This window comes from Odocoileus virginianus, chromosome 26 (genome assembly GCF_023699985.2).
Source record: "Odocoileus virginianus isolate 20LAN1187 ecotype Illinois chromosome 26, Ovbor_1.2, whole genome shotgun sequence".
Classification (NCBI taxonomy): Eukaryota; Metazoa; Chordata; class Mammalia; order Artiodactyla; family Cervidae; genus Odocoileus; species Odocoileus virginianus.
The window spans coordinates 42,078,157-42,090,215 of NC_069699.1; positions in this window are offsets into that span (position 1 = coordinate 42,078,157).

The window sequence follows — 12,059 nt, forward strand, 5'->3', positions numbered from 1 at the left end:
ACATTTGGGGGCAACCTGCAAAGTCACATGTCCTTTTCTTTATGGTGCCTTTTTATGGAAAAATAACTTTTGTTAGGCAAGAATTTCTTACCTCATAGAACTCCCTGAAGCACCCGGCTTGCTTTCAGGCCTGATTATATGAGGCCAGATGGCCGTCAGACATAATCTCTACTCCTTCATGCACAAACTGGTCTGTTTGGAGGAAAAGTACCAGCTCAGACTTTGCGGGTCCACCTGTCTTTCAGTTCTATCGAAGCATGTACATAAGCAAAAGGTTTGGTTTTGTTTTGTTTTGTTTAATCTTAAAAATTCACCTTGAAAAAGATTGGAGAGACTTTCTAAGTCTTGGGGTTGCTAGTCCATAATAATAATAATCACACTAATAAGTAAACAGATAAAAATAATTGAACTTGATTGTGTACTTGCTAGGAGCCAGGCCATGTCACCAAGGACTCACGTGCACCCACTCCTTTATTCCTGACAACAGTTCCATGAGATTGGTGCTATCACGACCCATGTTTCATAGTGAGGGGAATGCAGGCTCACAGAGATGACCAGAGACAGTGCATGTTTATAGAGCACTTCCTTGGTACCAGTACTCTGCTAAATGCTGTGCTTACATGAATTCATTTATCCTGACAGTAATCCCTTGAGGTAGGTATTATCCTCATATATTCTGGTATTATTACTCTCCTCAACATACAGACAAGGAGAAAGCGGCCCAGAAACCTTCCACACCTCACCCAGCGTCTCCTGGATGGTACATGGATCATGGAGACAGGCTTTTCATCCAGTGCTCAGGAAGCTCTCTGCTTCGGGCCCCAGGTTAGGTAAGTGAGGGGTGTATGGGACTGGGGTTCAGATTCTACTGGTACCCACCCAGCAGGTCTTCCGTGTCGCAAGCTTGGTCTCCAGCTCACAGAGGCCTGAGGGAGTTGGTTGCTTCATCAATGCCCCCGCTGCTCCTCGTGAGGAGAGAATGGCAGTGGGGCCCAAAGGAAGTCAGGCCACATGTGAGAGGAGAGTGGGGATGAGCTTAGCACACTGGATTTTAACCTGCAAGTCCTGGGCTTCTCCTGTGTGTCCTAAGCCCTCAGTGTCCAGGCATCGGCACCTGCCCTCCTTGGGTGTGCAAGGGGGAGCGTCCTGTGACAGGCCACTGGACAGGTGTCCCCAGGTAGGCGAGGACCTCAGCGCCAGGATAAAGGGTGTAGGTCTAATTGTGGGGGCCACTGGTTCTCAACTCCAGTAATTGACCTCCTGCTTGCCTGGTTCTTACAATGTCAGAAGACAATATGTAGCCTGAGTTAAGTACCTTATACAATTAAAAGGCTTACTGTTTTATTTACATAAATTTACTTTAAGGATAAATGCCTCCATCATAAATGAGAAAGTAGGGTAATTTTCCATATATAGCCATCACCAACTGTAAGGGCAAAAAAAGGAATGAAGACAAAGCTCTGAGGCTGAAGCTTTCCCTTTCTGTGGTGAAAAGGGAAACTGGCAAAGGTTAGAGGTGGGTTTGTGGGGCTAACAGAGTGTGTTTGTCTGTTACTGAATGGGAAGGGCTGAAGATGGTCAGGAAAGGAATATGTAACTCTGTGGCTGAAGGGTGTTTCAGACTGTGCCTGTGGACCGCCCTGTCATCATTTCAAGGACCCACTTTGATCTCCAAATTTTAGGAAAATTGCAGCAACAAAAATGCAGAGATGAGTTTTCAGATAAACTTTATTTTTATAAAGGCTTTATTTTTAGAACCTTCTTAGATTTACAGACAAATCGAGCAGATAGTCCAACGAGTTCCCATATAAACTTCTTTCCCACAAGGATACAGTTTCTTCTGTTATTAAGATCTTACATTCACATGGTATACTGTCACCAATGGAACAGACACAAATACACTGTTATTAACAGAAGGCTATTCTTCATGTAGACTTCCTTAGTTTTAACCTAAGGTCCCTTCTCTGTTCTAGGCACTCCTCCAGAGTCTATATTGCATTAAGATGTCACATCTCCATGAGTTAGTTACACTTTTTGTTTTTGGTGATCTTGACAGTTTTGAAGAGTACGGGTCAGTATATTGTAGGTTGCCCCTCTCCTGGGATGTGTGTGATCTCCCTCTCATGGTTAGACAGGGGTATGGGTTATGGGCAGGAGACCACAGAGGTAAAATGACACTTTCATTACATATCAAGGGTACATAGTGTCAACCATGGTTTTTGGCTGTTTGCTGTTGACCTTCATCCATCACCTGACTGAGGTAGTGTTTCTTGGGCGGCTCCATTGTAGTTACTCCTTCCTCCCACTTTATGATAGATTGTTGCAGTGCAGAGATAAAGGATCAAATCTCTCAGACAGAACTTTCTGCTGGAAGCCTAGAGGACACACTGGCTAGAGAAGAAAAATACTCTTCAAGTCTTTTGGATTAAAATTGTCTAAGTCACCAGTCCATTGATTTGATCTGTTTTTTTGGACCAGTCAGTTTTCTCTTCTATTAGAGATGCCTTTGTCACCTCTAACCTTACCTTCCCCTGTTGAGTTACTTCAGCATCTATGGCAGGAGTGAGTCTTGTGGGTGGAACAGACCATTTCCCTGGTGCAGAGCAAAGCCAGCATTTCTGTAGGTTAAAAACAGATGCTGACTGTGCCAGCACTATGGCTTCACTTAGAAAGGACTCAGAAAAGAAACTTCGCATAAATTCAAGACAGAACCTCTGTGTCTGCATAACTCACTGGATAAGGGTGATATGGCTGTTTGAGAAGTGAAACATGAGTGCTTATTTGAATAAGTTTAATTGTTGGATTGTTTTATTCTTTTGCAAGTACCTATCCCCCCACCAAAGAATTCCTTTAAAAGTCTTTGAAGAACAAAAACATAACAGAAGACAACTTGAGCAAAAATAAGTATATCATGCACATACACATGCATGGCTTCATGCAGTGAACAGTTCACGTGTAGTGAGTTTCAGGAGTGGCTTCTTCCAGGGGCTCAGATGACTTCTTAATGTCCTTTTCTTGGTTTTGCTCCCTTCCTGGTAATCCATTCTTGAGCAGCCTCAAGGTTTCAGGTGAGACCCTAGACCCCACTCCTTTCCCTAAGGGAGGAGTCATGTACTCTTCCCTGCTAGGTGTGGAGCCCACCTCAATCTTGTGGACTGAGACAGGGAGGGGAAGGGATGGACTCCCAAATAAGAAAGGAAAATGGATGCTTAGGAGGCAACTCAAAGGCACAGCAATACGATGTAGTCACAGTAAAACATCGAGGCTGGTTTATCTTACCTTTAACTAGAGCCTTGACCTAGAAGGGAGCAACAGGATATGTGTTCTGGTAGAAACAACATTAGACTGGAAATCAAGACACAAATAAAATCTCTTATTTTATAGCCATTTTGTTACAGCTGCTCAATGGTAGCATGCCATCGCATGTACTCTTCATTTATGAATCTAACCAGTAGAAATAACGTATCTCTTAACTACCTGATATAGTATACAAGAAAATAAAATAAGACAGTAAATGAGAAAATATTTAGAAAAAATATTTTGGCAACAGACCTCTGTCCACAATTCTAACAAAGTCCTCAAATGACTTGTTTCAGTTCTGAGAACCAGTTTGCACAGAAGGTAGTCTTCCTCCTCGGTGGCCCATCTATACAGTATTCAGGTGATTATATCAAACAATAGATTTTAGGATAAAAGTTGTTGAGAAAGAATTACTGCTATTTGCACAACACAGATGAATCTCCCACAGCATCAGGTGGAAGCAGATGAACACAAGAGAATACACTGTGAGATTCCATTTACACAAGGCTCAGAAGCACCCACATTTCATCTGTGGGGTTAGAAATCAGGGTGATGTTTAACCTTTGGAGGGTTTGTAAGCAGTAAGGGCACAAGAGAAGGTTCATGGGATGCTGGCCATACTGATTTTGACCTGTAAGTTGGTTACATGGTTATCTTCCATTTATGAAGATTCATCAAGTGACATAATTTCTGTACTCTTCTGTCTGTATGTTGTTGTCACTCAGTTGTGTCTAACTCTTTGCAACCCCACGGACAGTAGCCCGCCAGGCTTCTCAGTCCATGGGATTTCCCAGGTCAGAATACTGGAGTGGGTTGCCATTTCCTTCTCCAGGGGATCTTCCCGACCCAGGGATCAGACTCTTGTCTCCAGTATTGGCAGGTGAATTCTTTACCACTCAATCACCAGGGAAGTCCTCTGTCTGTATATCTCATTGAAAAAGTTTATCCTATACAGGTTTAATGTCATTATGCGTGAATCCAGTTTCATTGCAGAGGCTGGAAAACTAGGGCCTGTGGAATGAATTTAGACTTTGGATATTTCTTGTCTGACCAGCACTGTGTCTCAGGGTTCCTCCCACCGCCCCAGGGCAATAGTGATAGGCTGGGAGTCTGGGAACTTGGAGAAATGTTAGATGTACTTGCCATTTCTCCACAGCCCTCTTTCTGTCTCTAAAGCTACACCTGGCCAACTTCACCCCTGCCTGACCCCCTGAAGGTATTTGACTTTTCAGACTCTGGACAGGCTATAATCCTGACTCCATCAGAGCCCAGAAAGTGACCCTGGACTGGTTACTCAGCCTCTCTGTGTCTGTCTTCTAATCCTAAAATTATAGTACATTCCCAGGTTTTTTTTTTAAACCAAGGATCAAATGGGCACGTAACACAATGCCAGCCATTCAATAGATTAAAGAAAAAAAATGGAAAGGATAACTATTAGTAGTAGTAATTTTTAAATAATAGAAATGTTTAATGAAATAAAATTGCTGATCACCTGTGGACTCCCAACCATTGTCTCACAAGAACTGCTGCTAAGCTAGTCCTTGTTCAGATCACATTTGCCGTGTCAGTGTTTTCATCAACCATGTTTAATAACCAGTTACCAGATCTGGATATTGGGGGCTGTAAATTTCCCTGGTGACTGTTGCCAGTGGCAGGGAAGGAAAGACTTGGGTAATTACCACTTGTGTTTCCACAAAACACATGAACTCAAGTCAAAATCAAGGGGTTTGGACAATAAAACATCAGGGTCTTAAAATGCAAGAAAGAGCTGCCCAACCTGTATGATAAGAAATGGGTGCCTGGTTAGAAAACAGAAAAGGGCCTAAGACGAGTGTCGCAGAACACCGCTGGAAGCCACTGCACTGGCAGGACCTTTTCTTTTTTTCCTTCCCAGATGCTGTACACATCTGGCAGAAGAATTCGGCTTTAAGATTAGTCATGGGGTGGTTAGGAATCAGCACCTTTGCCCTAGCCACAGCCCATGGCCTTGGTCTTCTGTGTTCCGTTAGTGATGCAGGTGCCTTTCTTTGTTTAGCATGGTGGTTTGGAAATGATGCGAGGCTGTTCAGTATCTTTCAAACAAGGCACCTTAATAGGTTCCATGGAAATATCCCAAGACAGCAACAATTTAAGGGCTTTTAGAAATATGCAGACACCAACTCCAATGGAAAACGCTCAAGACAATCCTTTGCAAGATGTTGGAGTTAGATCCAAAACTCTAGTTGAGGATTCTTTGATTTTTGAGCATCATGTTTTCAGTATATGAGAAAAGAGGTTATGGTGGATTTCAGGGGAAAATGTCTTGCCTTTGGATTCCCCCAAAGTGTTACATTTCTTAAGAAAGAAGAAAATGGATAAACTTTAAGCGCCCTCCCCGCCCCACCCGGCATGCCATGCAGTCTTTGTGTATCAGCAGGCTATCATTCCTACAGTGGGTTTGTTTAGGTCAAGTTTGTGCATCCAGAAGGAGCTGTCCATATCAGCACAGGACTACGGGCCTGGGTGGAGGAGCAGGTGGAGTTGGGCAGATTGAGCAGTGATAGGAGAGAATTGAAATTTCTTAGGATGACCAGTCCCAAATCTCCTGGATTTCCAGAAATTATAAAAGTCATGGGAGAAAAATTTCTCTAAGAGTTTTGTTTGGTTATGACCAAAGAAACTGAATTTCAACAAATCCGAAGTGATCACAGTGAATTCTTAAATAGCAAGCTCAGAGCATGGCATGTGGCCATTTTTAGGAGTATAGATGCCCTTATACCCAGCTAATGAAATGGCCCTATTTTCCTTCTGACAACAATGGTCAAAACTGATAACAGGGGAGTTGATTTTAAATCACCTAAGTTTCAAGGAGGCAGTAAGAAATAAAAATTTGCTCCAGGTATTTGGAGGGGCAAGGCTGTTTGCACAACTGGACAAGAAAGACCATTCGCAGCACTTTCTCCAGAGACCAGTATTCTGTGCATGTGATCCTTGCAGTTGTTCACAAGAGCATGGGATCCTCCTGGCTCATCTGGAAGTGTTCTCCTTCCCTGTTACCCACTGTTAGAGGTATTCAGCTGAAAAGAATAGAGGGCATCTGACTGAAGAATGATGATAAGGGCAGGTTGGATTCCAGATTTTGTATAACTCTGAAATAGTTTATGCTCTTCTTTTCTCAGTCTCAACAGAAGAGTCAATTGCAAGATGCTCCCCCATTCAAACCACTTTACATGCTACAGTTTATCTCTGAAGGAAAGAAAACACAAGCAGAACAGTTTTGTAGGACAATTCTCGCCTTAGCCTCGCAAAACAGCACTTGTAGGTACGATGAGACGTAACTGAGCTAGGCAAGACAGATACCACCTTTGGAGCAGGGAGCTGTGTTTTCCTTCAGCCAGATTTTGGGAAAGTCTGCTGTTGGTTTGGACATTGGTATTAAAACAATCCCTACAAGTTCGGGCAAACATAACTGCAGAAATCTTTAAAAGCCAGTCATTTTTGTGCTGAGGGCATCAAACTGAATATTAACACATGGTGGTAACTAGCCAGTCATTCTGGGCATGTGTTTGGACTTTCAGAAGATAATCATTTCATGTCCAGGTCTGTCTCTGTCTCATTTGATCTTGGCCTAATTGCTTAATCTCTCTTGGCTTCAGGTTTTCTATCTTGAAAGTGAGAGGAATAACAACATCCAACCACCTATCTCATCCGGGTATTGAGTGGATTAATGGGGTCATGTTTGTAAGGTCCTGGAAAACTCTCCAGAGGGAGAGTTCTACCACTTTTCCACTTCCGCCTGGTAATACTTTTGAGTCATAGGTGGGAAGGGCTGCACTTAATGGGACCTTTATTACAGATGGATGTTCTCTGCTTCCTTATAACTAGAGGACGGACACCTTTTGAAAGCAGAACTTTTCATTACTGTGAAATCTCTGACTCTTTTGTCGGCACAACAATCTGGAACTCTTGTGGTAATCCAAGCTTTCTCCTCTAGCTAAATAGTCTGCGGAGCTCTGAGGAAAGCACCATGATTTTATGGCCACAAGGAATTACTAGGACTATTTCTGCATCGGTAATACTTAGATTGACTTCTGGGGTCAAACAGGTGGGTTGAGTTCTCTCTCTCCACTTCCCGGCTGGGTGACCTGAAGCAGATCTCTCAGCCTCCCTGTGCTTCATGTTGGAAGCACAACCATGAGGTAGAATGCTTGCCACAGTGTGCAGCACACGGTAAGCTTGCAGACACCATGACCTGCATTAATAGTGTGTATGACCGTAACTGCATGTATGTATTCTCCAGGGCCATGAAGACTTATAATGAGTACAAGTCTCCGACTGAGCAAATCCTAACTCATTGGAGCTTGTGCTTAACCAGAACCTGGCTTGTCCTGACTGTCCATTCACAATACCCGCATTTTGTAAGTACTCTAGATTTAGAAAAATGGGAAATTAAAAGCAAACAACTCAGTATCAGGGGTTTATGCAAATTCCTAGAGTGTAATTTTTTGTCAGTACTAATCTAGTTCAGTCTCCTGACTTTCTAGAGGCAATAACCACAGAGTACTGCTCTGAGCAGGTGGTGACTGCAGCCATGAAATTAAAAGATGCTTGCTCCTTGGAAGAAAAGCTATGACAAACCTAGAGAGCATATTGAAAGGCAGAGATGTTACTTTGCCAACAAATGTCTGTATAGTCAAAGCTATGGTTTTTCCAGTAGTCATGTATGGATGTGAGAGTTGGACCATAAAGAGGCTAAGAGCTGAAGAATTGATGCTTCTGAACTGTGATGTTGGAGAAGACTCTTGAGAGTCTCTTGGACTGCAAGGAGATCAAACCAGTCCATCCTAAAGGAAATCAATCTTCAATATTCATTGGAAGGACTGATGTTGAAGCTGAAACTCCAATACTTTGGCCACCTGATGTGAAGAACTGACTCATCAGAAAAGACCCTGATGCTGGGAAAGATTGAAGGCAGGAGCAGAAAGGGACAACAGAGGACAAGACGGTTGGATGCCATCACCGACTCAACGGACATGAGTTAGAGCAGGCTCCAGGAGGTGGTGAAGGACAGGGAGGCCTGGAGTGCTGTAGTTCACAGGGTGGCAAAGAGTCGGACGTGAGCAAGTAACTGAACAACTGCTCTGAGCAGCTGACATCCACTAAAAAGGAACTGCATGCCAAGCATCGTGCTAGACTCTGCGAATATATGTTCTCCTTTAATGAGAAAATGCCAGTGAGGTAGGTGCCATTGGTAACCTTTTCACAGAGGGAAACCAAGCTTGAGTGAGGCTGTTACCCATCCATACAGCTATTAAATGAAGAAGGCAGATGTCAGTCCTTGCCTCTGACTCGAGTCCTGTTCTAACCAGTTACTATCCAACATAAAAAAATGTGAGCCATGTATATAGTTTTTAATTTGCTAGGAGCTATATATATATTTTTTTAAAAGTTAAGAAGCAGGAGAAATTAATTTCAATAATATATGTCTTTAATCCAATATATCCAAAATATTATCATTTCAACATAGTCAGGATAGAAGTTCTTAATGAGATATTTTGTAATCTTTTTCTTTTTTCATACTGAGGCTTTGACATTCAGTTTATATTTTGCACTTACAGCCCATCTTAATTTGGAGCAGCCGTATTTCAAGTGCTCGGCGGCCACATATGGTCCATGACCACTGCACTGAGCAGTGTACCCTCACCCGTGCACCATCATGCCTGAGTCTTTGAAGACGGTGTCATCCGGGTTTACCAGACTGTATTTATTGAGGAAGAAGATTTTCCTTTTTTCAACAAAGGTAACAAAAAGAGGAGGCTGAGAGTTATAGCAGGAGTTTAACATGTTAATTCGTACATTCTCGGTTTGCTAAACAATTAATTTATCATCAAAGAATAGCTTTTTCCTGGAACATCCTGCTCGCTGAGCTTTCACTTTGTCATATATAATATGTGTATTTATACAAGTTAGTATAAATAGAAAACCATTACATGAATGAAAGAATGAATGTATTCACTACCATGTAATAGGAAGATCTCTTAAGAAGGGAAGATATATAAGCACCATAAAGGCAAGAACTTGATCTCATTTTTGCCCAGCTCTGTAACCCTGCCTGTAGGAAAGTGCCAGGCATGCGGGAGGCTTACAAGAAATATTCTCTGTAGAGCAAATTGACAAATCCACCTGGAGAAATGAGTTATTTCACATTTTATTCCTAATGGGCAGAAGGAATCGGAATTCCTTCCTTCTCTCCCCTGAGTGGATTTTAATGCTCAAATGATAAATTTATTTAAACCATGTATGTTTCCAAATGAAATGGCATCAGTGAGACCCCAGAAATCGAGGGTCTACTTTTAAGAGAGTTGTTGACTTCCTCACGAAGAGTCCCGCTGTCAGAGGCAGGTGTCCTGGGAGATGCTGGCAGAGGCCGCAGACTGCCCCACCTGTCCCTCAGCCCTGAGTGTGTGGCCTCCAAGAGAACCCCCTCACATGGTCTCCCTGACCCAGACCCCCATGGTATCCTCAGAGCATTCCCAGGGCCCTCGCCTGACTCACATGCACATTCTCCTCCCACCCCACAGGATTCCTGCATTGGTGCTCAACCACCCACCCCCATGGTTTCTTCCTGGTCTGACAAGATATCAAGATGTTCTGCCTCAAGAGAACCTGAGGACGGTCTCACATCAAATCTCCTTTAGTTTTGAGGGGGCTGGTCCAAACCCCAGTGGCTAACAGGTATCCTTTAACCCTAAACCTAGCTTTGTCCTTCTAACTTAAAAATTAATTTCCCTAAAGTGACCAAACACTGATGTATTGTCAGAGTTCTCTGAATGGCAAGTGCCAAAACCCAACTCAAACTGATTTCACAAAAGCAAGGTGAGGAGGTTAAGATGGGCCTCAGGCATGGCTGGATCCAAAGGCTTCCACAAGGTCAGAAGGCCAGTGTCTCATTTTGTTTCCATTTTAAGACACTGCTTACTCCTGTATCACCTTCATTTTCAACACTGTTATGTCATGGGACGCTTCCTAACCCCTTGCCCAGAAACCACACTTACAGCCAGTCAGGGTTCTTGATCTGCAGGACTCATCTTTACCCGGCTGTGTCCTGGGGCCAGTTGCTTCACTGCTCCAAGCTCAAGTTTCCCTTCCGTGACATCAGGATAATAACAGCCTTCAGGTCAGGCTCGATGTCATGTCTGTCAACTGCTTAGCACAGACAAGAGTGAGTTTTTTAAGACAGAACTGTGGGGAATTCTGTTTCCCAGGGGATAGGTAGTCAAGACTGCAGAAGAGAGACAGTTCACAAGTTCTCTCAACCTCAAGCCAGCCTCAGGTGACAGAGGCCAGCGTGCATCTGTGCTCACAGCTCTGGTAAGTCCACAGTGCTTGGGAGCCCTGGCAATTACATGGCCATAGGAAGGCCTGTCTTCTGATGGCGACCCATTAGGCCAAGTAAACCCCTCCCTCTTGCTGGACCCCCCTGGAACTTGTAGGGTAGCCAGCCAGCAAGAGGAAAGATCCCCAGTGTTGAACTTTGGCTCTTAACAGGCCAGAGGCCCAATGCCTTCACCCAGCAGCAGTAACAACAGATATGTTTACAGATACATTTAGGGGGCCTCCCTCTTATTCTAGAGCCTGTTCAGTTCCAATGATTCATGTAAGTGATCAATAACTACCTACTCACTAAAATGAACAAACCAACATGATAACATGACCCAGAACATACACTACTGCTGTGATGAATGATGCACCATAATGCTTGTTAAAGGAATAGTTGATGATCCACAGTAGATGAGCCATGAGTATCAGCTGAATGAGTAAAAAATGAATGAATGAATGAAGAGTTTATCAGTCATGGTTTTGGCTACTACTTCCTGTATGTATTAAGCTGATATTTGACTTGTTTTTTGTAGCTGCAATTCAGTCCCGACAAATGGATGATCTAAATCTATGACTTGTTTTTATTTTGTTATTGAATTTTAAAATAGATGATGCCACCATATGGATCGAGTTCCGTCTTCAAATAGAAAGAGATATTTTCAAACATCCTTGAATTGAGCATGCAGAATGAGGGCGGCATGGTGCTTACATACCCACTAATCTCTGTTATGACATGTCTGCATGACGGAGAGGATCATACTCCTGGGTTGAGGAAAGGAGGGCTGTCCACGGATGACACGTGAGTGGAGCCATCGTGTTCCTGTATATACTCCGTAGATATATGGACAGGCTGGAATAGGTAAATCTAATCCTTTGCCATTATTCATTTCACTTTCCTGAATTCTGTGGTATTTCCAAGGAGTGACTGCTTTTCTTCTGGGTTAAGTAGAAATCTTTGCTTAAGTCAAAACCACTTACTTTAAATACATTTGGAGACACCAGGATCTTTGGCCCTAGGAGTATTTCTCATGATTTCAAAGTCAATGAATTGTCACTTGACCTTAACGGATACTTATAGATCACTGAATTACAGATTAAACTAAGTGGAGAAAAGAAGCTTTTCTCCAAAATTCAGTGATTTACTGAGAAAGATTTGAGAAGTCATAACAGTGTCACTTTATTGAGCACTGATGATTATAGTGGCAATGTATACAAAATTAAAAGGACTTGGGGTTTCATTCTGCTACTTGGAATTATTTGTGGTCCCTTTTAAGGAGGTCAAGGATATTTGCACAGAAGAAAGAATATCTTGTCAGAGTCACTCCGGTTAAAATTCAGCAAGATGTGCAGTTGCTATGATGAGTCAGAACATTCTGGAAAAGTTATTAATAAAAAAATAT